This window comes from Elaeis guineensis, chromosome 13, assembly GCF_000442705.2.
Source record: "Elaeis guineensis isolate ETL-2024a chromosome 13, EG11, whole genome shotgun sequence".
Lineage (NCBI taxonomy): Eukaryota > Viridiplantae > Streptophyta > Magnoliopsida > Arecales > Arecaceae > Elaeis > Elaeis guineensis.
The window spans coordinates 3,420,342-3,446,184 of NC_026005.2; the positions used below are offsets into that span (position 1 = coordinate 3,420,342).

At 36.1% G+C, this 25,843-nt stretch overlaps 1 pseudogene; it reads left to right on the forward strand.

Moving 5' to 3' along the window:
* The first annotated feature begins 455 nt into the window (after nt 1-455).
* On the forward strand, nt 456-24,175 carry LOC105060623 (patatin-like protein 2; annotated as a pseudogene).
* The last annotated feature ends 1,668 nt before the right edge of the window (nt 24,176-25,843 follow it).

The window sequence follows — 25,843 nt, forward strand, 5'->3', positions numbered from 1 at the left end:
TTTAAAAGAAATGAGGAACCAATCGGCATCCTCCGATACTAATGGGGGGTGGTTACTTGTCAGCATCATAAATAGCCTCTAGTTAGATGGATCCGGTCCGGTCTAAGTGCCATGCCTAGATCATCCGCATGGTCTGACCTTCTGGCTCAGTTCTAGAATCGACCTTCTGACTCAGTTCTGGGATCGACCTTCTGACTCAGTTCTGGGATCGACCTTCTGACTTTTACCCTTTCCTCCCCTTCGTTGCCTATAAATATAAATCTAGGAATGGATTCTTCATCATACGAAAACCGAAGCTATTAAGCATCCCTTGGTTCATAGTCTTAACTCTTGAATTACGCAGACCTAGCTTTGTTTGAAGCCCGGTAGACATCTTCATGGGTTCCCTTAGCTTGAGCCTTTCAACCGTCAGCAATGGCACCGCCACACCAAGGTCTCCACCTTCCCTTGGAAAGATGGTTATAGTGCTGAGCATAGATGGCAGGGGTGTGAGACGCATCATCCCAGGAACTATCCTTGCCTTCCTCGAATCCAAGCTTCAGGTAGGGAAATCCTATTCCATTCAACAGATCAAGAAGTTCTACATGTAATTGATAGGTGCAATTAATATTCTTCCTCGGCAAGCAACAATAACGTTTGTTTGGCTGCATGCAGGAGCTTGTTGGAGAGGATGTGAGACTTATGGATTACTTTGATGTTATTGCTGGAACAAGCACTGGTGGGTTGGTGACCGCCATGCTCGCTGCTCCAGATGAGAATAATCGTCCACTCTTCGCGGCGAAGGAAATCAATGACTTCTACCTTCAAAATTGACCAAAGATTTTTCCCAAGAGTGGGTAAGTATGGGGAGACATCGTCCAAACTCCTTAAAATACTGAATTTAGAGATGTTGAGAAGAGTGATTCTAGTCATACCTAGGAGTAGAAAAACCAAAAAAAAAAAAAATGAAGATCAGGTCTGATGTGTACATGAAACTCCAGACTATGATACATGCGCATGTTTATACGTAACCAAAGACCGAGGCTTAAGGAATTGAATGAAAATTTGTATATATGATAACTCTGTGATAAGAATTTATAGTTGCCCACTTACATTAAGCAATTCATGATGCTTCTCCATGCAGCAAGGGAATTTTAGGATCAGTGGCGAGCTTATTTGGCAGCATCACGGGTCCAAAGTACGACGGCAAGTATCTCCACTTCAAAGTAGAGCAATTGCTTGGTGGGACTAGACTCCATCAGACTTTAACAAATGTAGTTATTCCCACTTTTGACATCAAGCTTCTCCAGCCTACCATCTTCTCCACCTTTGAGGTATATATTATATATGTTTCCCTCTCCCAAAAACACCATGTAAATTTGGCATGAACTCTTTTTCTTCTTTTGACACAATTAGGCATGCATAACGTTAAATTTACCTCTTCCCCTTCTCTACAGGCTAACAAAGAAGCTTCAAAAGATGCTCTTCTGTCAGATATATGCATAAGTACTTCTGCAGCCCCGACATACCTTCCCGCACACTATTTTCAAACCAAAGACGTCGACGGAAAGTCCCGAAGCTTTAATCTCATTGATGGAGGGGTTGCGGCAAATAATCCAGTAAGTCATCACAAGAACACCATTTCAGTTATTAATTTCTGCATTATTTTATAAAGAAAAACTAACGCGTCGATTGTAATCATCTTAAATGATTGAGAACAGACATTATTGGCCTTGAATGAAGTTACGAAAGAAATTTTCCTACAAAATGCTGACTTCTTGCCCATCAAGCCAGTAGACTATGGAAAATTTCTGGTTCTCTCGTTGGGGACTGGATCAGCCAAGCAAGAAGAGAAATTGAATGCATCCAAGGCATCCAAGTGGGGCGTCCTTGAATGGCTATACAACAATGGCACGACACCATTGATTGATAGTTTTAGTCAAGCTAGTTCTGATATGGTGGACATCCATGCCTCTGTCGTATTCCAAGCATTGCATTGCGAGGGCAACTATCTTCGGATACAGGTAATAATAACATTCTAGCCGCTAATTAAAGGAATGATAACGAGATTTCATTTTCTAAGTTTCTTATTGATTTGATGGACGATGGATGCATGCGACTGAACTATTTGGTTTGCTTACTTTGATGGGTGACACAGCATCTGTAGACGTATCTTCCAAAGAGAATTTAATGAAGCTCGTTCAAATTGGCAAACAACTGCTAAAGAAACCAGTATCGAGGGTGAACTTAGACTCTGGAGTGTATGAAGCGGTCCAAATGGCAGGAACAAATGAAGAAGAACTGACTCGTTTTGCCAAGATGCTTTCCGATGAAAGACGACTCAGGCTTGGGAAGATGCATTTGAATTGATAGCATCGGCATGGTGCCAAACAAGAGATCGTCAATTAATTCCCTTCTTCTATGGAATAAAATTATTCTTTCATTCTTCTTTGTTCATTGAATAAAATGGGGGTAGCTTCCTGCTACTTCCTTTTTACATCAAAAAAAAAAAAAACTTTTATTCTTTCTTTCCTGTTACAAAATATTCTTTTATTCTTTTATTATGAGGACCAATAGCATTTCTGAAAGTATTGATCTTTAAATAACATTTCTGAACAAAAAGTTTGGGAGATAATCTGTTCTATAATACATGCATATGATTTCTTTCTTTTGATAGAAGAATCATATCTTGTTGCTTGTCTAAATGAAGAGAGATCGTATGCTCGCACCTATTGCTAAAGAAGACCTTTCCGGAGATTGCGCTGAAAAAGCAATCAAACATTTGATGCTTAAGTGAACGAATTAGTGATATTGAAAATATTGGAACTTCAATTTCCCACTTGAGGTGTTGTTTGTAGGAGATACTAAATGTACGTAGTGCTTTTCTAGTAAATGAATTTGGTGAAAAAGATATATAATGGAGTGTTTGGGATATCTTATAAAAATACACTATTTTTCTTTTAGACCCAATTATTCGTAATTGTGAGAAGGATCGTGAATATATATAGGCAGCAGACCCCCAAGATTGTACTTAAGTCAGGTTTTCTACCTATCCATAATTCATAAAGTATGGAAGAGATTGATTTAGAAGTCACATGATTAAGTATATGGGCAGTAGTCAGAAGAGCATCCCTCCAATATCAAATAGAAAGATTCTTTTGCACCATTATTGACTTAACCATCCCTAAAAATATTCTACTTCTACTTCCTGTGACACCATTTTATTATGGAGTTTCAGGAATGTCAACTATCGATGTATTTCTTTCTCATCTCAGAGCATCCTAAAGTGCTCAAATAAACATTCATGCTCTCAATCAATTCTTAAAATTTTGACTATTTCATCTAGTTGATTTCAACCAAACTCAAATATCATCTAAAGCAATCTAATGCTTCTAACTTTTGGAAGATCAAGTAAACATGATCAAAACTTATGAAATCATCTATAAATGTAATGAAATATGAGGCCTCATGCCTTATCTTTCTATTTATTGGACCACAAATATCAGAGTGGATTAATTACAATAATGTTTTCGCTCTAGTTTCTTTATCAAATGATTATCTAGTCATTTTTCTATAGGTAATATCATAAGTGGACAATTCTATTTTAGCGAGTGAGCCCAAAAGATCTTTTCTAGCTAATCTATTCATTCTCTGATATCTGATATATACTAATCTAGTATAACATACATTTACATCATCATTCACATTGTTTGGTAAACTAATTAATAAAAAATTATCATCATAATTAACAAAAGCATTGTAATCAACATCCAATGCCATAAAACCATCTAATAAATATCTAAATCCATAATAAGTTGTCCCTAAATACAAATTTACACAAATACCATGGAAGTTCAAACTATATCCCAAACCAAAAAGGATAATTATATAAACCAAGTTCCATCAAATATTTGATACATATAGGACACAATGTAAAAGAATAGTACGACCACCATTCAACATTAACTTATAAATACCTATACCTTTTACTCAAACTCTGAAATTATCTCCTATATATATCCATCTTGTATTGGGATTGATTCGACGGTACTCTACAAAAGCTCCTATATCACTAGCTATATGATTTGTGGCTCATGAATCTATAGCCCACACAGAACGTGTTTTATTAAGCAAAAAAAAATTTAAAAACATAAGAATAATTTAATATAATAGAGCAAAGATATACCTTCTTTGGCTCAGTGCACTCATGAGCAAAGTAACTTGGTTTGCTACAATTGCAGTAGCACATCTTAGGCTTGTCCGATTAGTCTTACCAAATTCAGATACTTGTCCTTTCTTTTTATTTATTTTAGAGAATTTTCAAACTTTTTATGCTTGAAGCTAGGAACCTTGTGTGAGCTAAATTCAGCTACATAAGCTAATCTGAAAGATTTAGCTACCTCAAGGTGCTCATAAAAAATCTTCATATTATCATTATGCATCATAGTAATTATCATATATATGTCCTCCCAGCTCTTGCATAAGGATCTAATTACAACCTGAATAGATAATTCATAAGTGAGGGCGTGGCCAACTACTTTTAATTCTCTTATCATGTTTGATAGCTCCCTAAGATGCTGCCTCATAGTATTATTTGGGTGCTTCTTATAGGAGTCAAATTTAATAGTTACCCTCCTCAACTTAGTAGCTAAAGTACCCCTAAACTTCTCTTTCAAGGCAAGCCATATTTTTTGAGCTGTCATACTCCTCGGTCTAACACATGATATCATCTTGTATACTGCTTAGCAACATGATGCAAGTAATGTTGTTTTTTTCTTTTTCAAGCTAAATAAATCACCTGATCTTTTTTGTATTGAGCAGAAGTACCCTGCTCAGGCTCAGTGATGGTATAGTTGAGTGCCTCCAGAACCTTTTGTTCATTAAAGATGTATTGAATTTTTCGATACCAAATATCATAATTATCATCGTTCAACTTATCATCCTTATTTAAGTTAGCCATAATATTCTTGGACATATATGTCATATTCACTACTATTCCATAGAGATACAATATACAATAAATAGCAGCATAAAATAATATCCAACATGATACACACAGACACATATATTATTCTTTTTAAGCAAAAATGAACTGAACTAAGGATAACCTAACACAAGATACAATGTCAAAAGTTTGCTATGCTCCCAATCATCTTTGATATTCACATGTTGAGTTATCATCGACTTAGAACTATTTGCTAAAAGATTTTAGGTTCTAAATGAGAACTTTCTTCGAGTTCTACCAACCTTAGAACTCACACCTAACAATATAAAGTTAAGTATGTTATAACAATAATGAATAAACAAATATAAGCTATAATATATAACATGCCATTAACGAACTATAAATTAAGTTCATATATAGTCATATATGCAAGAGACTATTTACAAGAGCAAAAAGCTTAATAAACAAATTTATAATATATTTTTTACAACTAAATAAAGCATATTCCAGTTAGGCTTTCATTTCAAAGCATAATTCCTACTTAGTCTTCTATGCTTTTGATATGACAAGGTATCTTCTATATCGAAAACAAACTGATTTAGGATAATCTTGTATCCCACTTTGTCTATCCAAGGATCACTAGGTTCCTGATTTCATCTATAATAACCCAAGTGTCTTGCATTTTGAAGATTTGAAAACTGAGACAATACTATGGTTTATCTAATCTCAAATAATCCATGGCGCTCCTCAACCACCTCAGACTGACAGGCCATTTGTAAAAAGATTTAATTTTTTTCTTATATTTTTTTCGTAGAGCAAGTGCTACATTTTTTCATTTTATTTGTAGAGAGTTGAGCAAAGTAATAATTTATTCTCAAATAAAAATATTAATCCTATCACACCTAAGAGATCTTATTAAATTATCCAATAGTCCTATGTTCACTTGTATGGTGTATCTGAAATATCCATCTTATAATTTTTGAATTCTTCATAAAGCATTTGCATATATCTATCATCCATTTTACACTACATGAACATAAGAGAAAAACTATTAAAAATATGCATGGTATATGTTAGGTTATCATTATTATATTAATCAAATGCATATTTTTTTTTAAATAAAGGGTTCATGCATTTTTGATTATTCAAGCTAGTTCTGAATTTTTTATAATTTTATTAGATTTTTTTTGAACTTTGAATACAAATTGCCAACTATATTATTGTTCCATAACACCAAATTTATGGATCATGAACATATGGCCAATAGTCTAGAGTGGCTTTGCATGGTCTCATGAAGAAATTACAACCATTGTTACCCTTCCTTTGCATAGCTTCTTAGGGAAATGATAACCATTCAACTAGAAAAGAATATATATATATATATATATATATATACATGATTTAACATGCATAGATGGTAAAGAAAGGACATTGCATCTAGAAGAAAATTTTAGGAAGTATACGCGTAAGATCAACAAAAGTTTTTAAGCAGCGAAAGAAAAACATCAGATCAAGCATGCAACATTGAGATCACATCTCAATAATCAGATCGATCATATCCTTAAAATTATAATCTATAAAATAAAATATGATGATCAAATCATCACCTTAGCATGGGTAAAAATTCATCGCTGTTCGATGATTGTAGATATTAGGTTCCTTGAATATTTGTATTGAAGGAACTAGATCTAGGATTTCAGGGTTAGATCTTGAAACTTTTTCAAGATCAGACAGCGGAAGACTAAAATAAATCAAAATTTATCTTATAAAATTAAAAAATCCCTAGATCGAAGATTCTATTACATGATTATTATATGATATTAAATAAAAAATTAAAATATAAAGAGCAAGAACTACATGTTGATCATATCAACATATTTCTATACTACATCTAATGTATGTAAAATATAATAGATCAGATCTATTACCTTGCAAGTTAGACATTCTAACTTTGTTGATCCAGACTTGAGGATGATGTTGTGAGCCGCACATGCGTTCGACCTCTAGGAGTCATCCACACGAGCCCACGAATCATGATCAGAAGTCTTGGTCCAGAAAATCAACACAGTATGCTAGTACTGCGCTGATCCTTCTTCGATGGTCGATCAGATGCCTCCTTCTTCTTGATTTGGACTCTTATAAAGATGAGAAGTAGGAGAAGTAGTTTTAGATAAGACACTCTCATAAAACTTATAGATGGAGGAAGAGAAGAGATGAACCCAGCAACTCTAGAAGAAGACCCTCTTCTTCTTCTCTTTGCTCTAACCCAGACACCTAGTTTTGTGTCCATTAGATCTCCACGTCCCAAGACTCTTTCTCCTTGATTTTTGGATGCCCCAAAGGTCTCTCAATGCTCTATGTTCTATAAAAATTTTATAAAAAAATTTATTTTAAATATAGAGATAAGAAGAGTCCTTGTCTAGGTCAAATATCTAGTCAAGGATTATCCAAACAAGGTAAGACAAGGAGCGCCCAACTCTTGGGTGTCCCCTCCTTCTTTTTCTATCGTGGACCACCAGCAAAGGGCGTGCATATTATGTACCATAAAAGTCATAAAAATTTCAAAAAAAATTTGGATAAAATTAGTGCCATAAGGAAAGAGTTTTGATTTTCTAAAACTCTATCTCATAGAATTTGTAATCCAAACTAATTCCTATTTTGACTTGATCCACAACCACATTCCATGTAAGAGAGAAAGAGAGAAAAACTTTGGGTATGCGTGAAGATCTGGGAGAGAGGATTTTGTTGCATAAAATAAGAAAGAGTGGGCGTGGGGGGCTAAGGTGGCACAAGGTGGAATCCTAGTCTTACTATGATTCAATCTATGACTTGTTCCAATTTGATTTCTCAAACCAAATCAAACCAAAACTAAATCAATCCAATTAAAATAGATCTTAACCTAATTAAGAATCTAATTTAATCAGATTAAATTAGATTTAAATCTGATTTAATTTTTTAATCAAATTAGAAATTAGGTTGACCCAAGTCCTATTTGAACTAGGACTAGTTTTTTCTTGCACTTGACTTATCCAATAAACCAATTGGACTTGATCCAATCAAGCCCAAACTAAATATAATTCAATCATATTTAATTAGACTTAATCTCAGTCCATTGACTTAATCAAATTAAGCCAATTAGCAATCGAATTGCTAATCGATCCTCCTGCAACACTTGCACTAGTTTAAATATCAATCGTATTGATTGTTTAACCCTAGAACGATTATTAATCGTTGATCAACCATTCGATCGGATCGTGAACTCTAATGTGTGTGATCTCATAAGTCCGAACCTAAGTCAGTAGCACAGGAATAAAGTTTTGTACCAATCAAAGTGATCATCTAGCAATGGTACCCGACGGTCGGATAGGTCGAATGTATAGAACAACATCTTAGAATCCATGCGGATATGGTTTTCATATAATTCATCCCCTTGACCAAAATGCTCATAGGACTTCTCAGAGTTCAACTGTTAACTCTGATCAGATTGTCCACATTGTATTTCAAAATATCAAATCCATCTGATGGATTATCCTGGCCAAGGTTTTGCTAAATTGAAATACAGCGACTCATTCTTCTTTAACTCTTGAAGTGGTCAATCCCATCTTGATCACGCTCCGACTTCGCAAGTACTTGACTGTGCCTAGAAGCCTTCTGACATTGAATTAAAAATTCAGTTAGTCCAGTACCAAAGCACAGTGAGTTGCTTGCAAGTCACTAAGATGATCTCAGATCTAAGGGACACTTATACCTATATCCCATCAGAGACATTCTCGACAGCAGAATGCTCTGAAGTTGGCCACGTTCAATGACGATGTATCCTTACAGCTCACCTGTATGCCATACCAGTGTCTCTACAGTCCTTGGTTAAGAGGACAACCAACCCATATGGCCTACAGCGATCTATGCTCGATAGAAGCTGTCGTCCTTATTAACAGCCTATCATTTGGTTGTGAACAGTTTTAAAAACTAATCGATAAATCTTCTCTTTATCAAATCTAAATAGTCCTAAGGACTTCATCACAACAATGGAGTTCATTAGAAGATGAGAACTTATGATAAAAATTTTAAAAATATATTTTATTTATTAACAAATCAATTACAATACAAGGTTGCTCAACCGTCAACAGGTTGACGATTGACTTTTGAGACATATTTTTCAACAACTCTCACTTGTCCTAAAGCCACTCGGCACAGTATCTAATACCTATCTTCGACTTGTGGTTGTCGAACTCCTTTATCGTCATGGCTTTAGTGAAGGGATCGGCCAGATTCTTCTTTCCGTCGATCTTCTGAAGGTCGACATCATCTCGATCCACGATCTCCCAGATCAGATGGAAGCGGCGCAAAATGTACTTCGTCCGCTGGTGTGCTTTGGGTTCCTTCGCCTGAGCAATGACACCAGTACTGTCGAAGTAGAACAGGACCAAACCATAGAGAGAGGGTGCTACTCCGAGCTCGGTGATAAATTTTCTCAGCCACACAGCTTCCTTCGCGGCATCCGATGCTGCGATGTACTCCATCTCACAAACAGAGTCTGCCACAGTATGCTGCTTGAAATTCTTCCAGCAGATGGCTCCACTATTCAGAATAAAGATATAACCCGACACGCTTCTGCTGTCATCATGGTCAGATTGAAAGCTGGAGTCTGTGAACCCCACAAGTTTCAGATCTGACTCGTCATAAACCAACCATTGGTCCTTAGTAAACCACTTTTCAGTAGTTTTCTCCAGGATCAGATTGGTATATACTCACTACTCCTAGTGAGTATGTCATATCTGGCTTTGTACATGTCATGATGCACATGATAGATCCTACGGTCGAAGCATATAGAACTCTACTCATACGTTCTCTCTCTCTTCAGGAGTTGTCAGATAATCTTTCTTAGAGAGAGAAATTTCATGGCCTATCAATAGATAGCCCTTCTTGGAATTCTCTATGCTGAACCTCTTCAGCACAGTATCTATATACGTGGACTGAGATAATCCAAGCATCCTTTTAGATCTATCCCTATAGATCTTCATCCCTAGGATGTAGGATGCTTCACCCAAGTCCTTCATGGAGAACTACGATGACAACCAAACTTTTATTCCCTATAGTGCGGGGATGTCATTCCCGATTAAGAGAATGTCATCCATGTACAAGACAAAGAATACCACAACTGGATCATTTGCCCATTTATAGATGCAGGGCTCTTCTCTATTCTTAACGAAGCCATACATTTTGATCACCTTATCAAAATGCATGTTCCAACTCTGAGAAGCTTGCTTCAATCCATAAATGGATTTCTGAAGCTTGCACACCTTGGATATATCTGTGGATGTAAATCCCTTAGGTTGTATCATATACACCTCTTCGGTCAGCTCTCCATTCAGAAAAGCTGTCTTTACATCCATCTGCTAGATCTCATAATCTAAATGGGCAGCTATTGCAAGCATTATCCAAATAGATTTGAGCATTGTCACAGGGGAGAACGTCTCGTCATAGTCAATAACATAACGCTGACGATACCCTTTGACAATCAGACGGACTTTATAGGTCTCCACCTTTCTGTCTTCGCCCCTCTTCCTTTTGAAGACCCATTTACACCCAATAGATTTAACTCCTTCAGGTGGGTCAATCAATGTCCATACATCGTTGACCTTCATGGACTCCATTTCGGATTGCATGGCTTCAAGCCATTTTTCGAAATCAGATCTCTGCATTGCATCCATATAGGTGATTGGATCCTCATCGTTCTCATCGAGTTCGATGGGATCACCGTCCCAGATCAAAAAACCATAGTATCTGTCCAGCTAATGCGGTACTCTATCGGATCGCTTTAATGGTGCAGGTACATTGGGCTCCAGATCTGATCTAATCAAATCTGACTCAGGTTTAGCTATTGGTGTCGGTCCTTCTACTCGTTGAACTTCATTAAGTTCAATCTTAGAGGCAACAGTTCCTTCACCAAGGAACTCTTTTTCTAAAAGTGTTGCCTTAAGGCTGACGAACACCTTTTGTTCATCAGTATGGTAGAAAAAATATCTTTTGATCTCTTTGGGGTATCCTATGAATGTGCATTTGTCAGACCTAGATCAAAGTTTATCTGTAATTAACCGTTTGACATAAACCGGACACCCCCAAACCCTAAGGTGTGAAAGTGCAGGCTTACGTCCTATCCATATTTCATATAGAGTCTTAATTACAAACTTACTTGGGATCCTATTTAACAGATAACAGGTCGATTCGAGTGCATATCCCCAGAAGGATATCGGTAAGCTGACAAAATTCATCATGGATCGGACCATGTCTAACAGAGTCTGATTTCTCCTTTCAGACACACCATTATGCTGTGGTGTCCTAGAGGAGTCCATTGAGAGAGAATTCCATTCTCTCCTAGATATGTGAGAAACTAATTAGAAAGGTATTCCCCTCCTTGGTCAGACCGAAGAGTTTTAATACTCTTCCCAGTTTGTTTTTCTACTTCACTTCGAAATTATTTGAACATTTCAAATGAATCCAACTTATGTTTTATCAAATAGACATATCCATATTTGGATAGATCATCCGTGAAAGTGATGAAGTAGAAATATTCACCTCCAGCACTTCTGCTCATGGGTCCGCATACATCAGTATGTACTAGGCCCAAGAGCTCAGTTGCTCTCTCACTTTTTTTAGTAAAAGATGACTTGGTCATTTTATCAAGAAGATAGGACTCACAGGTTGGAAGTGATTCATAATCATTAACTTCGAAGATTCCCTCTTGAGTCAATCTGTTTATCGTGTTCTTGTTTATATGACCTAGCCTATAGTGCCATAAGTAGATATCTGATACACTATCTAATCTAAGGTGCTTGCCTGTAGAATAGACTACGTTAACAGGTTGTGATAACATATACACACCATTGTTCAAATATTCATAAAAAATAGTAACACCATTCATAATGATATTACAAACTTATTTCTTTATTGAAATTTTTATAATCATTTTTGGCCAGAAGGCCTACAGAAATAATATTTAAAAAGAAACTGGGACAGAAATGACAATCATTAAGAATAACGGTATGGGACTCAAATACAAGTTTCAAGATTCCTAATGCTAGAACTAGAACTAGTCTTTCATCTCCAATGTTCAGGAACCTCTCGTCTTGCTCGAATCTCCTACTGACTTGCAACCCCTGCAACGAATTGCAAATATGGTAAGGGCTATTGGTATCCAATACCCAGTCAGTTATATCACAAATAGAGAAATTGCAAGGAGTTATCATATAAATACCTTGCTTAGCGACAGCTTGCTTTTTTCTCTGCCTGTTCGGATCCAGAGAGGCAATGTACTGAGGACAGTCCCTCTTTCAGTGCCCCCATTTTTTGCAAAAGAAGCATTCAGCTTGACTCTTATCGGGCTTGATCTTTCTGGTCTGGCCCTGCACTGATGTCCCAACCTGAACTTGCACCTTCTTCACTTTCTTCTTCTTGTTCTTCTTCCCTTTCTCAAAAGGTCGAGAACCAGAAGACGAATCTCCCACTAAGTTCACCGACTCCTTGTGGAGTTGGTGATCCTTCTCAAAGTTCTGAAGCAACCCCAGTAATCCATGGTAGTTTACTTCAGACTTTGTCATTCTATAATGTGTGAGAAATGGGAGATAAGACTTGGACAGTGAGTTCAGTATTGCATCTTTTCCAAGCTGCTCATGCAAGAAAAAGTCAAGCTTGCTCAAATACTCCATCAGCTCGATCATATACAATACATGATCAGTGACAGAGGCACCATCCTGCATTTTGGCGTTGAAGATGGCACAACTAGTTTTGTGCCTCTCCACGTCATCGGGTGTGCCAAAGGCATCCTCCAACACTTGAAGCATGTCCTTTGGCTGAACTGTCTCGAATCTGCGACTGAACTCGTTGCTCATGGCAACCAGCATGATGCAGCGCACCGTGGTTCGGTCACTGAGCCATTTCTGGTAAGTATCTCTAATTGTTCCACATGCATTGGCAGCTGGCTCCTCAGGTGCAGGATCCGTTATCACATATAGGATCCGTTCATGCTCCAGGACTATCTTCAACTTTCGGTACCAGCTATCGAAGTTGGATCCCACCAACTTATCATTGTCCAACAATGATCGGAGCGATAGGAAAGTGGCCATATTTGCTCAAAGAAAAATCATAACCTAATTAGTAATTGATTCATTAAACCTAAAGATTTGAATTTTAATCAAAAGGTTTCTTTCACTATTTTATTCGAATTGGTAGTCTCTATCTTCAATTCGAGGAATTACCCTAATTTCTTAATGGGTACTAGAATCCACTTAGACTGCACACAAGCCCAACTTTGGTTGGCCGGCCCATGTACATCTAAGGGTAGGTTCATAACCAATTATTTTTATAAATAATTTTTAGTAATTTTAATTTTATCCCAGTCCCTAATCAGTAGGCTTTGGCCTCCACTGAAAAGGTCTGGTTAGGTCCAACCATTAACATGACTATACTTGGTCCATCTAGCCAATGAGGTCCAACTTTGGTTGGCTAACCTAACCACCATTTAGAAAGATATAGTCAAGAAATCATATTATGAATGATAATTCCATCAGCCGATAAGCACCAGGCCTTTGGGCCTCCAATGATTATCCAACTGATGGACCCATTATCATCCACTTAATGGGAGGCTATGATCTAGTTATCACCATAACTATATCATTTTAAGGACCTAATAATTTTAGAGGACTTAATTGATTTAGAGGATGAGGTCAGATGAACCAGCTTATCATGATCCTCCCACTGACTTCACCAAGTCAGCTTAAGGGAGACCATTAAAAGGGCTGGTCTAGGAGTACCTAAATCAGTCGCACTGATTTACCTAGCTAACATGGGTCAACTCGAATAGTCAAGTGATCTGATCAAAACATAATTTCACCAAGAGGCCAGATAAGTTCGATCGGTGGGAGGATCTGTCAAAGTTTGCCTTAGACACCATCAAAAATGGTCAGGTAAGCGGGCTGCCAATTAAAAACCACCGATCTGGTTTACCTTAGACACCAACTGGTTTAATTAGTCTCGATTAGATCAACCTAACAGTTCGTGCTAGACCGCTTAGCCAAGAATCAAGTCAATTTGGTTCTCGTTAAAGATATGGACTTGACCAACTACAACTATTGTAATTGATCTAGAGAATCCTTGACCTGATCTAAGACAATAATTGATTAAATTTAGTCAATTCTCTAATTAAGTCCATCTTTAACTTAACCTTAGGTCTAATCCAATTAATGGACCTAATTCTCACTAACCCATTAACCCAATGTGTTATGGTTTGTGTCTTAGGTTCTTCAATTCACAATCTTAGAACCTAATCATACAGCTTCTTAATTCTTAATTAAGTTTTGAGCTGAGGGTTGGGGTTCGGCTTTTCGAAAATAATTTTCATGTTTGTAAAATATTTTTATAACATGGTTCTACCAATCAAGTTACATGTTTAATTCATAATCAAAATGCAAGTGAAATAACCATGAAACTACTTTAGATCTAATCTAAACAGCTTCATGTAATTGAAACAATTTTAACTTTAAATGCGCAAATTTCTCAGATAAATATATGATGGTTCTTTGCATGAGAATTATTAACAAAGAGATTTTATTTTAGATTTAAACATCTTTTAAATCTAATAAATTATAAATTTAATCTAGTTTATATCTAACAAAATTATGATTAAAGATAGATCTACACGAACTAGGACAACCTTTGCACTGTAAGGGGTAAACCTTACAGCAGGACAATCTACAGTTCGTGATTGATCTAAAAATTTTAACTTTAGATTTAATAATCAGATTATAAATTAGATCTAATCTGAAAAATAATCTAAGCATGTATAAATAATTATGTAATAAATAACTGGGCTCTGATACCAATTGAAGGAACAAGATCTAGGATTTCAGGGTTAGATCTTGAAATTTTTTTAAGATCAGACAGTGGAAGACTAAAATAAATCAAAATTTATCTTATAAAATTAGAGAATCCCTAGATCTAAGATCTTATTATATGATTATTACATGATATTAAATCAAAAATTAAAATATAAAGAGCAAGAACTACATGTTGATCATATCAACATATTTCTATACTATACATCTAATGTATATAAAATATAATAGATCAGATCTATTACCTTGCAAGTTAGACGTTCTAACTTTGTTGATCTGGGTTTGAGGATGATGTTGTGAGCCGCACATGTATCCGACCTCTAGGAGTCGTCCATATGAGCCGATGAATCACGATCAAAAGTCCTGGTCCAGAAAATTAGCATAGTATGCTAGTACTGCACTGATCCTTCTTCGATGATCGATCAGATGTCTCTTTCTTTTTGATTTGGACTATTCCAAAGATGAGAAGTAGGAGAAGAAGTTTTAGATGAGATACTCTCAGAAAACTTACAGATGGAGGAAGGGAAGAGATGAACCCAGCAACTCTAGAAGAAGACCCTTTTCTTTTTCTCTTTGCTCTAACCCAGACACCTAGTTTTGTGTCTATTAGATCTCCACACCCCAAGACTCTTTCTTCTTGATTTTTGGATGCCCCAAAGGTCTCTCAATACTCTATGTTCCACAAAAATTTTATGAAAAAATTTATTTTAAATATAGAGATATGAAGAGTCCTTGTCTAGGTCAAATACCTAGTCAAGGATTATCCAAACAAGATAAGACAAGGAGCACCCAACTCTCCTTCTTTTTCTACTGTGGACTACCAGCAAAGGGCGCATATTATGTGCCATAAAAATCACAAAAATTTCAAAAAAAAATTGGATAAAATCAGTGCCATAAGGAAAGAGTTTTGATTTTCTAAAATTCTATCTCATAGAATTTGTAATCTAAACTAATTCCTACTTTGACTTGATCCACAACCACATTCTATGTAAGAGAGAAGGAGAGAAAAATTTTGGGCATGCGTGAAGATCTGGGAGAGAGGGTTTTGTTGCACAAAATAAGAGAGAGTGGGCGTGGGATAAGAGAGAGTGGGCATGGGGGGCTAAGGTGGTGCAAGATGGAATCCTAGTCTTACTAGGATTCAATCTATGACTTGTTCAAATTTGATTTCTCAAACCAAATCAACTCAATTAAAATAGATCTTAACCCAATTAAAAATCTAATTTAATCATATTAAATAATATTTAAATATGATTTAATTTTCTAATCAAATTAGAAATTAGGTTGACCCAAGTCCTATTTGAACTATGACTAGTTTTTTATTGCACTTGGCTTATCCAATAAATCAATTGGACTTGATCCAATCAAGTTCAAATCAAATCTAATTAAATTATATTTAATTAAACTTAATCTCAGCCCATTGGCTTAATCAAATTAAGCCAATTAGCAATCGAATTGTTAATCAATCCTCTTGCAACACTTGTACTAGGTTAAATGTCAATCGTATTGATCGTTTAATCCTAGAACGATTCTTAATCATTGATCAACCATCCGATCGGATCGTGAACTCTAATGTGTGTGACCTCATAGGTCCGAATCTAAGTCAGTAGTACAGGAATAAATTTTTGTATCAATCAAAATGACTATCTAGCAATGATATCCGACGGTCGGATAGATCGAATGTATAGAACAACATCCTTAGAACTCATGTGGATATAGTTTTTATATAATTCATCTCCTTGACCAAAATGCTCATAGAATATCTCAGAGTTCAACTATCAACTCTGATCAGGTTGTCCACATTATATTTTAAAATATCAAATCCATCTGATGGATTATCCTAGCCAAAGTTTTGCTAAATTGAAATACAGCGACTCATTCTTCTCCAACTCTTGGAGTGGTCAATCCCATCTTGATCACACTTCGACTTCACAAGTACTTGACTATGCCCAGAAGCCTTCCGTCACTAAATTAGAAATTCAGTTAGTCCAGTACCAAAACACAGTGAGTTGCTTGCAAGTCACTGAGACGATCTCAGGTCTAAGGGATACTTATACCTATATCCCATCAGAGACATTCTCGACAGTAGAATGCTCTGGAGTTGGTCATGTTTAATGATGATGTACCTTTATATCTCACCTGTATGCCATACCAGTATCTCCACACTCCTTGGTTAAGAGGACAACCAACCCATATGACCTACAGCGACCTATGCTTGATAGAAGCTGTCGTCTTTATTAACAGCCTATCATTTGGTCGTGAACAGTTTTAAAGACTAATCGATAAATCTTTTCTTTATTGAACCTAAATAGTCCTAAGAATTTCATCACAACAATGGAGTTCATTAGAAGATGAGAACTTGTGATGAAAATATCAAAAATATATTTTATTTATTAATAAATTAATTATAATACAAGGTTGCTCAACCATCAACAGGTTGACGATTAGCTTTTGGGATATATTTTCTAACATGTATATGCATCCGACCTCTATAGGTATCCACAAAAAAGATCTAAGATGTCCCTCTTATCTTTCTTTTCTAAGAAACTAGCATGCATAAGCACTCTTGATCAGCCTTTAGATCTAGAAATGCTCCTGAATCAGATGCGCGATAGAGGAAGAGAGAATTTTTCTCTGGTGGTGTGGAGATGGGACACCCAACTAGTCTTAGGCATGGAGAAGAAGGGGCGGTGTGGAGATGGATAGGATGCTCAACTTTTGGGCATGAGGGAGAGAGAGAGGGGGGCATGAGGCTATAGAGAGAGCATAAGGCTAGGGTTCTCTATCTTAAGGCTTTGAGATCTCATCTTAAGGGGTTTATATAGAGCGATAAGACTTTCATCTGGCTTAAAACTTTTGATCAAATCAAAAATTCAATTAGATAAGAATTTTGATAAGGTCAAAACTCTCTTACAGAAGAACTTTGGATGCCCCTTTAGTGTCTCTCTTTGGGGATAAAATCAGGTGGGGCATGCACCCCATCTGCTCTCTTTTTCATGCAAAAATGAGATGGGGCGTGCGCCCCATCTTTCTTCCCTTCCTCATTTTGTCGCACAAGATAGGGGGCGCCAAATGGATCTAATCTAGATGGGCACGAGCCCAATCTCCTCCGCACTCAATTCAGATCGGATCTCAATTCTTGATGCCTCATCATGCATGCTTTTCACTTGATCCAATCACCATCAAATAGTGATTTCGAGCCTCAAAAAGAATTTGGGTTTAACTATGTGCTAGCATGGTATTCCTATATCTAATAGAATTTCATAAATTGTAACCCAATCAGAACTGTATGAGCCCAATTGCATAATTCTAGACCAATTTTCTTTGTGTGTGATCCCATAGATTCAATTCTGTCTGGTAATGAGATATATTGTAATCACTATCACTAATATTATTGAAACTCTTTTCAATGGATTGGAACACTTTCAATTCAGTCAATTGAGAATTATTAAACATTGAAATAATTCTCATTGATCCCATAATCTACTAGTGATATCTAGCAGTATGTAGTGGCAATCTAGTAAAACTGAATGGATGAACCTTTAAGTATAATTATTGTGTAATTTAGTTCTTCTATCGTGAATCCTGATAAGACAGAGGTTATGGATAACTCATCAAACATCATCTCTGTCATATATTAGATTCAATCGACTTGAGTTCTTTGTGAAATCTTATGAAAACTCCTTTCTATGATTCACACTGCCATAATCGTGGATATCAGACCTCAGTGTCATGATCCATATAGGACTTCTCTTTATCTACTAAGATCGATAAATCTTATTTAGGCATATATTCTATTTCTACAATGAATCTACTGCAACCAATATATACCTCAAGATTCTATATGACTAGAAAATTAAGTTATAGTATAGTCAAACTACAGCAGTCTTATTGTGAATAGCTAAGGCAGCAAGTCAGAGAACTATTAATAATACTACAGCATCGAGTATGTCACTGATGAGAAGATAGATATCCAATTGACTACTCATGTTGGTCATGCTCAATATTCTTATTCTCTAACAACCACCTGCACTCTCACTCCAGTATCTCTACACTATAGATTTGAGATCCATCTATCTCAAAAAAAATCGATCCATATACCAATCTATCTGGATCAATCACCATCCCCGTGATGATCCAACGATCGGAGGCAATTTATGAATTAATCATTAATACCATATATTTCAAATTTTTAACTCTTAAGAATACGTGTCGTTACTCTTATTAATTCATTGGACGATTCATAGACACATTACACAATATGAATAAAAAAATCAACCCAATTTTATTTCATTAATAAGTCAAAATTATAAATTATGTCTTTAAAAATATTATATGTGTCAGTCTAATTGACTTCTAGAGCATACATCTAATGCACCCACTATTAAGATTAGTATCAGTAGTCAAAAAATAAAAACATGATTTGTTTCGATGTGATTTAGAAGGTCGGTAATAAATATATAGAAAAATTCATATGCTTAGGAGACCCCAAACTTGTGTCTAGTCAACCCAAATATATTGTTGTAAGGAATATTATAGTTTATTTATTTGGAAGCAACATAATGCATTGTGTCGAGGTCTAGAAAAATATACTGGCATGCCTCATATCCGAACGGCCTTATTGACATCATTCAGCTAACCATTAGCAGCTCGCCACACGGCGACCATTAAAAGCACCATAAGGCTATCTAAATCTCCTCCAATTAGTGATCATTACAGCTTGGCCCACGATCATGTGTAGTTAAGCCTGATGATATGAATAATGCATGAGTGGTTATCAAGCAGTTAAGATGCATGTTCGCACGAGTGGTTATCAGGCAGTTAAGATGCCTCATATTAGTGGGTCCCTGATTTGATGATCATCAATGATAAATAGCACCAGAATCAAGGGAATATGGGAGGAAAATAGGGATCTGATTTTTTTTTAAGAAAAATCAGCAATAATCCATTGAAAGCCAATCTTATAAACAAAGAGGAATTGGGATAGAAAGATTGTTTGAGAGATCTTAGCTTGTTCCTAGTGGTGTTTGGGTCATGATTTCATCGGGCATGGTGATGATCAATTGGGAACAAGAAAGGAGATAGAAGGAGAAAGATGAACAGAAAAGAAGGAATCTCGGTGATGAATGGTTGTGGAAGGGAGGGGATCTCTTCTTATAAATGGATGCCTTATAATCCAGCTCCAAACCAATTTCCTTTAGAGAAGGAGAAGACTCTCATCAGGAGTCTTCTTCCTCTGTTTCCTTTTTTTTTTCGATGCTTTAAAATTGTGCAGACCCTTTGGGCCACAATTAGCATGTAGGTCGGGTCAAGTGGACAAGCCTAAGTTATTTGAGCTGGACAATTACATGTTCAATCACGGAAATGGGAAACAAATTGCATTCTGGAATAATCATTGGATTAGTGAATACCTATTAAAATCAAGCTTCCCAACACTTTATCACCTCTCCAAAAACCAAAGTGTGTCTATTGTAGATTTCTTAGGCCCAGAGATCAGGAGAAACTTTTCCTCTCCCCACTTCCTAGTAGAGGGAGGAATTGCAGGAGCTCAAAAATCTCCTCTACACAGCAAACTAGCTTGATACTAATGATAAAATTTGTAGGACACGAGTAGTTCAAGGATGTTCCCTACTAAAAAGTGCTACTTGGCCATTAAGGTATAACGTCACAATTGTCCAACGATAATCTAGAAGACACCTTTGCCGGAGAAAGTGAAGGCTTTCAACTAGCTTGCTACCAAAAAGGATTCTTACGGCTGACAATATGAAGAAAAGGAACTGCCCCAGCCCCTCTATATGTCTACCATGTGGAAGTGAAGAGAGGAAATTGTGGACCACTTATTTCTCAAGTGAAATTTCTCTTGTCTCATATGGGACAGATGGGATACTATCTATTTAGTTCACACCAGCCATAACTGAAGATATTGGACAAAATAAAGGGAGCTAATCTTAGACAAGAAGCGGAGATAGGCTACTGTATTACTTCTTTTTGACCTTTCTCTGGTGCATATGGAAAGAGAGAAACAACTTAGCATTCAGATTGAAGCTATATCAACTAGGAAAGTCCTAGACCACTCTACTAAATAGTTGGTCTATCCTTCATAAGAACATCCAAGAGTCTATGCAACAGCTGGTGAGCATGTTACGTACGTATTAAGCATGCTCATGCAAAAAAGCTGACCCCCACAAGAGAACATACAAACTCTATGCTAAAATATATTTCATCTTCTCGTCCACTCTGGAGCAATTGACATGCACAAATGAAAGGAGTGGACAGGTGAATATCTCCGATACCTATGCTTCACATTAGCCTGATTCATGTGCTCTTGTTCCAGCCTCTTCTTGTACAAACCTACTTTTCCACATTCTTTAAGCCAATTCATGTATCATGTGGACGATATCTCCACGTCAACACGGACATGCACTTCTTCAGCTTCTACCTATATATATCCTCCTCTTTTAATAAATTGGTGGGTGGCAATACCTCGCTTTCAATCAAGAAAGAAAAAAAAAAAAAATGTGTGACACTTCATGACCACAATTCTTGGTTGTTACCGTGAGTACCGCAAGCGAGGACCACTACCTATTTATTATTTCAGGGGTATGTTGTGGTATTCATGTACATCTCTTTCCCCATTAAATTAATCTTGCGTTGGCCCACCCTTTTACATCTAGAAAATGACTATGAAACTATGAGAAAAATGAGAGCGGACAAAGCTTGTGAAATGAACGAGCGCTTCCATGAGGCCGAAGGTATTGTCGTCGTCGGAGGCCACCATGGAATGGCAGTACCAGATTCCCTGGACTTGCACTCGTCACTAGGGTTAGTTGGGTCTCAATGATGAATTTTTACATGGTAGGAGGAATTCAACCCCTGGTCCCATGGATTTGGATCAAAATCCTAAATTGGCTTGTAATCTAGGGTTAAGAGGTGTAGGTTAAGGCTCCTTAGTGTGTTCTAAGGATAGAATCATAGAGGTTCAAAGAATCTAACCTTAAAATAGACCAACCCTCTTCATTTGAAGAAATTTCAAGAAAATTCAAGAAGATGCATAAATGATTTAAGAAAGTAAAAGGAGGAAAAATAGTAAAAACTAGTAGGGAAAAAAAAAGCTACCATACTAAAAATTGATGTAATCCAAAACAAATTGTTTATTAAGCATGGAGAAATTTATTTACATAAGTTGAATTTACATTAATTTGCAAATTTATAGGGCAATGCAACATAGACAAATGTTGAGGTCCTCATTTCTTAGGAGAACTCCATGGAGGGCCTCTTTTTGCTTGGGACTTTTCATATAGTCTCTTTCTCGTTGTTGCTTAAGTAGATCTTGATGAATTTTGGTTTATTTTGGCATTTCTTCAATGTAGGTTGGATGTTCCTTGTAGGGAAGTGAGGAATGTGGGAATAGAAAGAGTAGAAGGCTAACTAAAGGGTGATCTTATGTTTCAAAAGGTCAACCCTCGAGTTCATCAAAAGGAGGGTCTTTGAAGTTAAGATTAGAGATGGTTTGATGGCTAGGATTATTTCTTCTTATTCAAGTTTTCATTTGATATCTGGGATTAGTTGACACCAAAAATATTGACGATCCAAATTGTTGGATATCATTCGCTACTTCTCGACTTTTTGCACATTGAAAATTATGTGATTTGAAGGCCGCTAATATATGAATCAAGTGGTCAAATTTAAAAAAAAAAAAAGATACATAGACAAAGGGTCTCAAAATCTCATTATTCAATTTAAACTTGATCAAATCAAAATAGAGGTCCGCACGAGGGTAGCAAGTCAAGCTCTCTCTCTCTCTCTCTCTCTCTCCCTCCCTCCTTGTATGTGTGTGTGTGTGTGTAAAAATATATATATTGAGAGTTAAAGTGTATGAGTGTAGGAGGCTCACCAAACTTCCATTGCTAACAAACTTGGGAGTTTTTTAAATATGAATACTTTGTACAAAAAGAATTGTTCATATATGGTATAAGTTGTTTATATTGTAAGTTGGTGAACAAAAGATCTAATTGATTGATCAATCCTGTTAGCTATTTATTTATTAGCATAAGTTGCATGATATTTTACTATATTATTTATACAAGGAAGAACAACAGCAAGTGAATTCAAATCATTTGAGTTCAACCGATCGAGATTGCCCACTACATTACTGGCAAAATTATTGAACTTGTTGAAACTTACAACTTCTTCCTATTGATGAATACTTTGAGAAATTCCCATAAATATTCTCTATTGATCGTCCATTAATTATCTAATCAAACAAATCATAGTCTTTGTTGTTCTATCCTCCCCCTCCCCTCTCCTTCTGACATAAACACAACTATCGCAGGATTAGGAGGTTATTGTGCTCCAAGCAATCTTAGAATTACAACTTGGTAATGGAAAAATATTTAAGACATAAACCATCATAAAGCAAGGCTAAGCCATAGTCAGTAGTCGAGCATTTTCCCACATCTCAACCGCCTTTCATCAGAGAGAAGCTTGGCGAAACGTGTGAGCGCTTCTTCATTGGTCACCTCTCTTTGAACCTCCTCAAACAAGCCAGTCTCCAAGTTCACCCTCGACACATGCTTCTTGAGAAGGTTGCGGCAAATAATCCAGTAAGTCATCACAAGAACACCATTTCAGTTATTAATTTCTGCATTATTTTATAAAGAAAAACTAACGCGTCGATTGTAGTCATCTTAAATGATTGAGAACAGACATTATTGGCCTTGAATGAAGTAACGAAAGAAATTTTCCTACAAAATGCTGACTTCTTGCCAAGCAAGCCAGTAGACTATCGAAAATTTCTGGTTCTCTCGTTGGGGACTGGATCAGCCAAGCAAGAAGAGAAATTGAATGCATCCAAGACATCCAAGTGGGGCGTCCTTGGATGGCTATACAACAATGGCACGACACCATTGATTGATAGTTTTAGTCAAGCTAGTTCTGATATGGTGGACATCCATGCCTCTGTCATATTCCAAGCATTGCATTGCGAGGGCAACTATCTTCGGATACAGGTAATAATAACATTCTAGCCGCTAATTAAAGGAATGATAACGAGATTTCATTTTCTAAGTTTCTTATTGATTTGATGGACGATGGATGCATGCGACTGAACTATTTGGTTGGCTTGTAGGATGATACTTTGATGGGTGACACAGCATCTGATGTATCTTCCAAAGAGAATTTAATGAAGCTCGTTCAAATTGGCAAACAACTGCTAAAGAAACCAGTATCGAGGGTGAACTTAGACCCTGGAGTGTATGAAGCAGTCCAAATGGCAGGAACAAATGAAGAAGAACTGACTCGTTTTGCCAAGATGCTTTCCGATGAAAGACGACTCAGACTTGGGAAGATGCATTTGAATTGATAGCATCGGCATGGTGCCAAACAAGAGATCGTCCATTAATTCCCTTCGTCTATGGAATAAAATTATTCTTTCATTCTTCTTTGTTCATTGAATAAAATGGGGGTAGATTCCTGCTACTTCCTATTCACATCAAAAAAATATATATATCTTTTATTCTTTCTTTTCTGTTACAAAATATTCTTTTATTCCTTTATTATGAGGACCCATAGCATTTCTAAAAGTATTGATCTTTAAATAACATTCCTGTAAGAAAAGTTTGGGATATTATTTGCTCTATAATATATTTATATGATTTCTTTCTTTTGATAAAAGAATCATATCTAGTTGCTTATCTAAATGAAGAGAGATCGTATGCTCGCATCTATTATTGAAGAAGACCATGGTTAAGTATATGGACACAGTCAGAAAAGCATCCCCTCTATATGAAATAGAAAGATTTGTTTGCACCATCATTGACCTAACCATCCTTAAAAGTATTCTATTCCTTCTATCTGCAACATCATTTTGTTATGAAGCTTTAAGAATGGTCAACTGTCAATGTATCTCTATCTCATCGTAGAGCATCTTAAACTGCTCAAATAAATATTCATGCCCTCGTTCAATTCTTAAAATTTTGATTATTTTATCTAGTTGATTCTCAACCAAACTCAAATATTGCCTAAAGCAATCTAATACTTCTAACTTATGGGAGATTAAGTAATTAAACATGACCAAAACTTGTGAAGCCATCTATAAATGTGATGAAATATGAAGCCCCATGTCTTGCCTCTTTATTTATTGGATCACAAATATCAAAATGCATTAATTGCAATGGAGCTTCCTCTCTAGTTCCTTTATCAAATAGTTTTCTAATTATTTTTTCTATAGACAATACTCGCAAGTGGGCCATTTTATTTTAGTGAGTGATCTCAAAAGATATTCTCTAACTAATCTATTCATTCTCTCTTGTCCGATATGTACTAATCTAATATGCCATGCATTTACATCATCATTCATGTTGTTTGATAAAGCAATTAATAAAAATAATTATCATCATAATCAACAAAAGCATTGTAATCAATATTCAATACCCATTCAATACCATAAAATCATCTAATAAATATCTAGAGCCATAATAAGTTATCCCTAAATACACATCAATACAAGTACCATGGAAGTTTAAACTATATCCTAAATCTAGAAGGGCAATTACAGAAACCAAGTTTCATTAAATATCTAATACATATAGGACACTATATATGAGCATATATGGTACAACCATCATTCAGCATTGTGGGTGCCTATACCTTTTATTCCAACTCTAGAATTATCTCCTATATATATCCATCTTGTTCCAAGATTGATTCGATGGTACTATTCTTCCATCCATGGTCAGTAATCATAATATCCTATCTCAACTCGTGGCTGATATGCCACATTTCATGCATGGTGAATTAGTCTACATGCTCTCATTTTTTTCACTTTTATAATAATGTAACATTATATTTGTCATTCCGATAAAGGACTAATCACTACAAGGGAAGAGATTTTTAGTGACGAAATTATTTATGATGGATAGACTTTTCATCGTAAATAACAATATCAACGACGGTAAAAAATTTTAGCCGATAATAAAAAAATATTTACGATGAATAAATTTCTTCGTCACAAATAAAAATAATTAGCGAT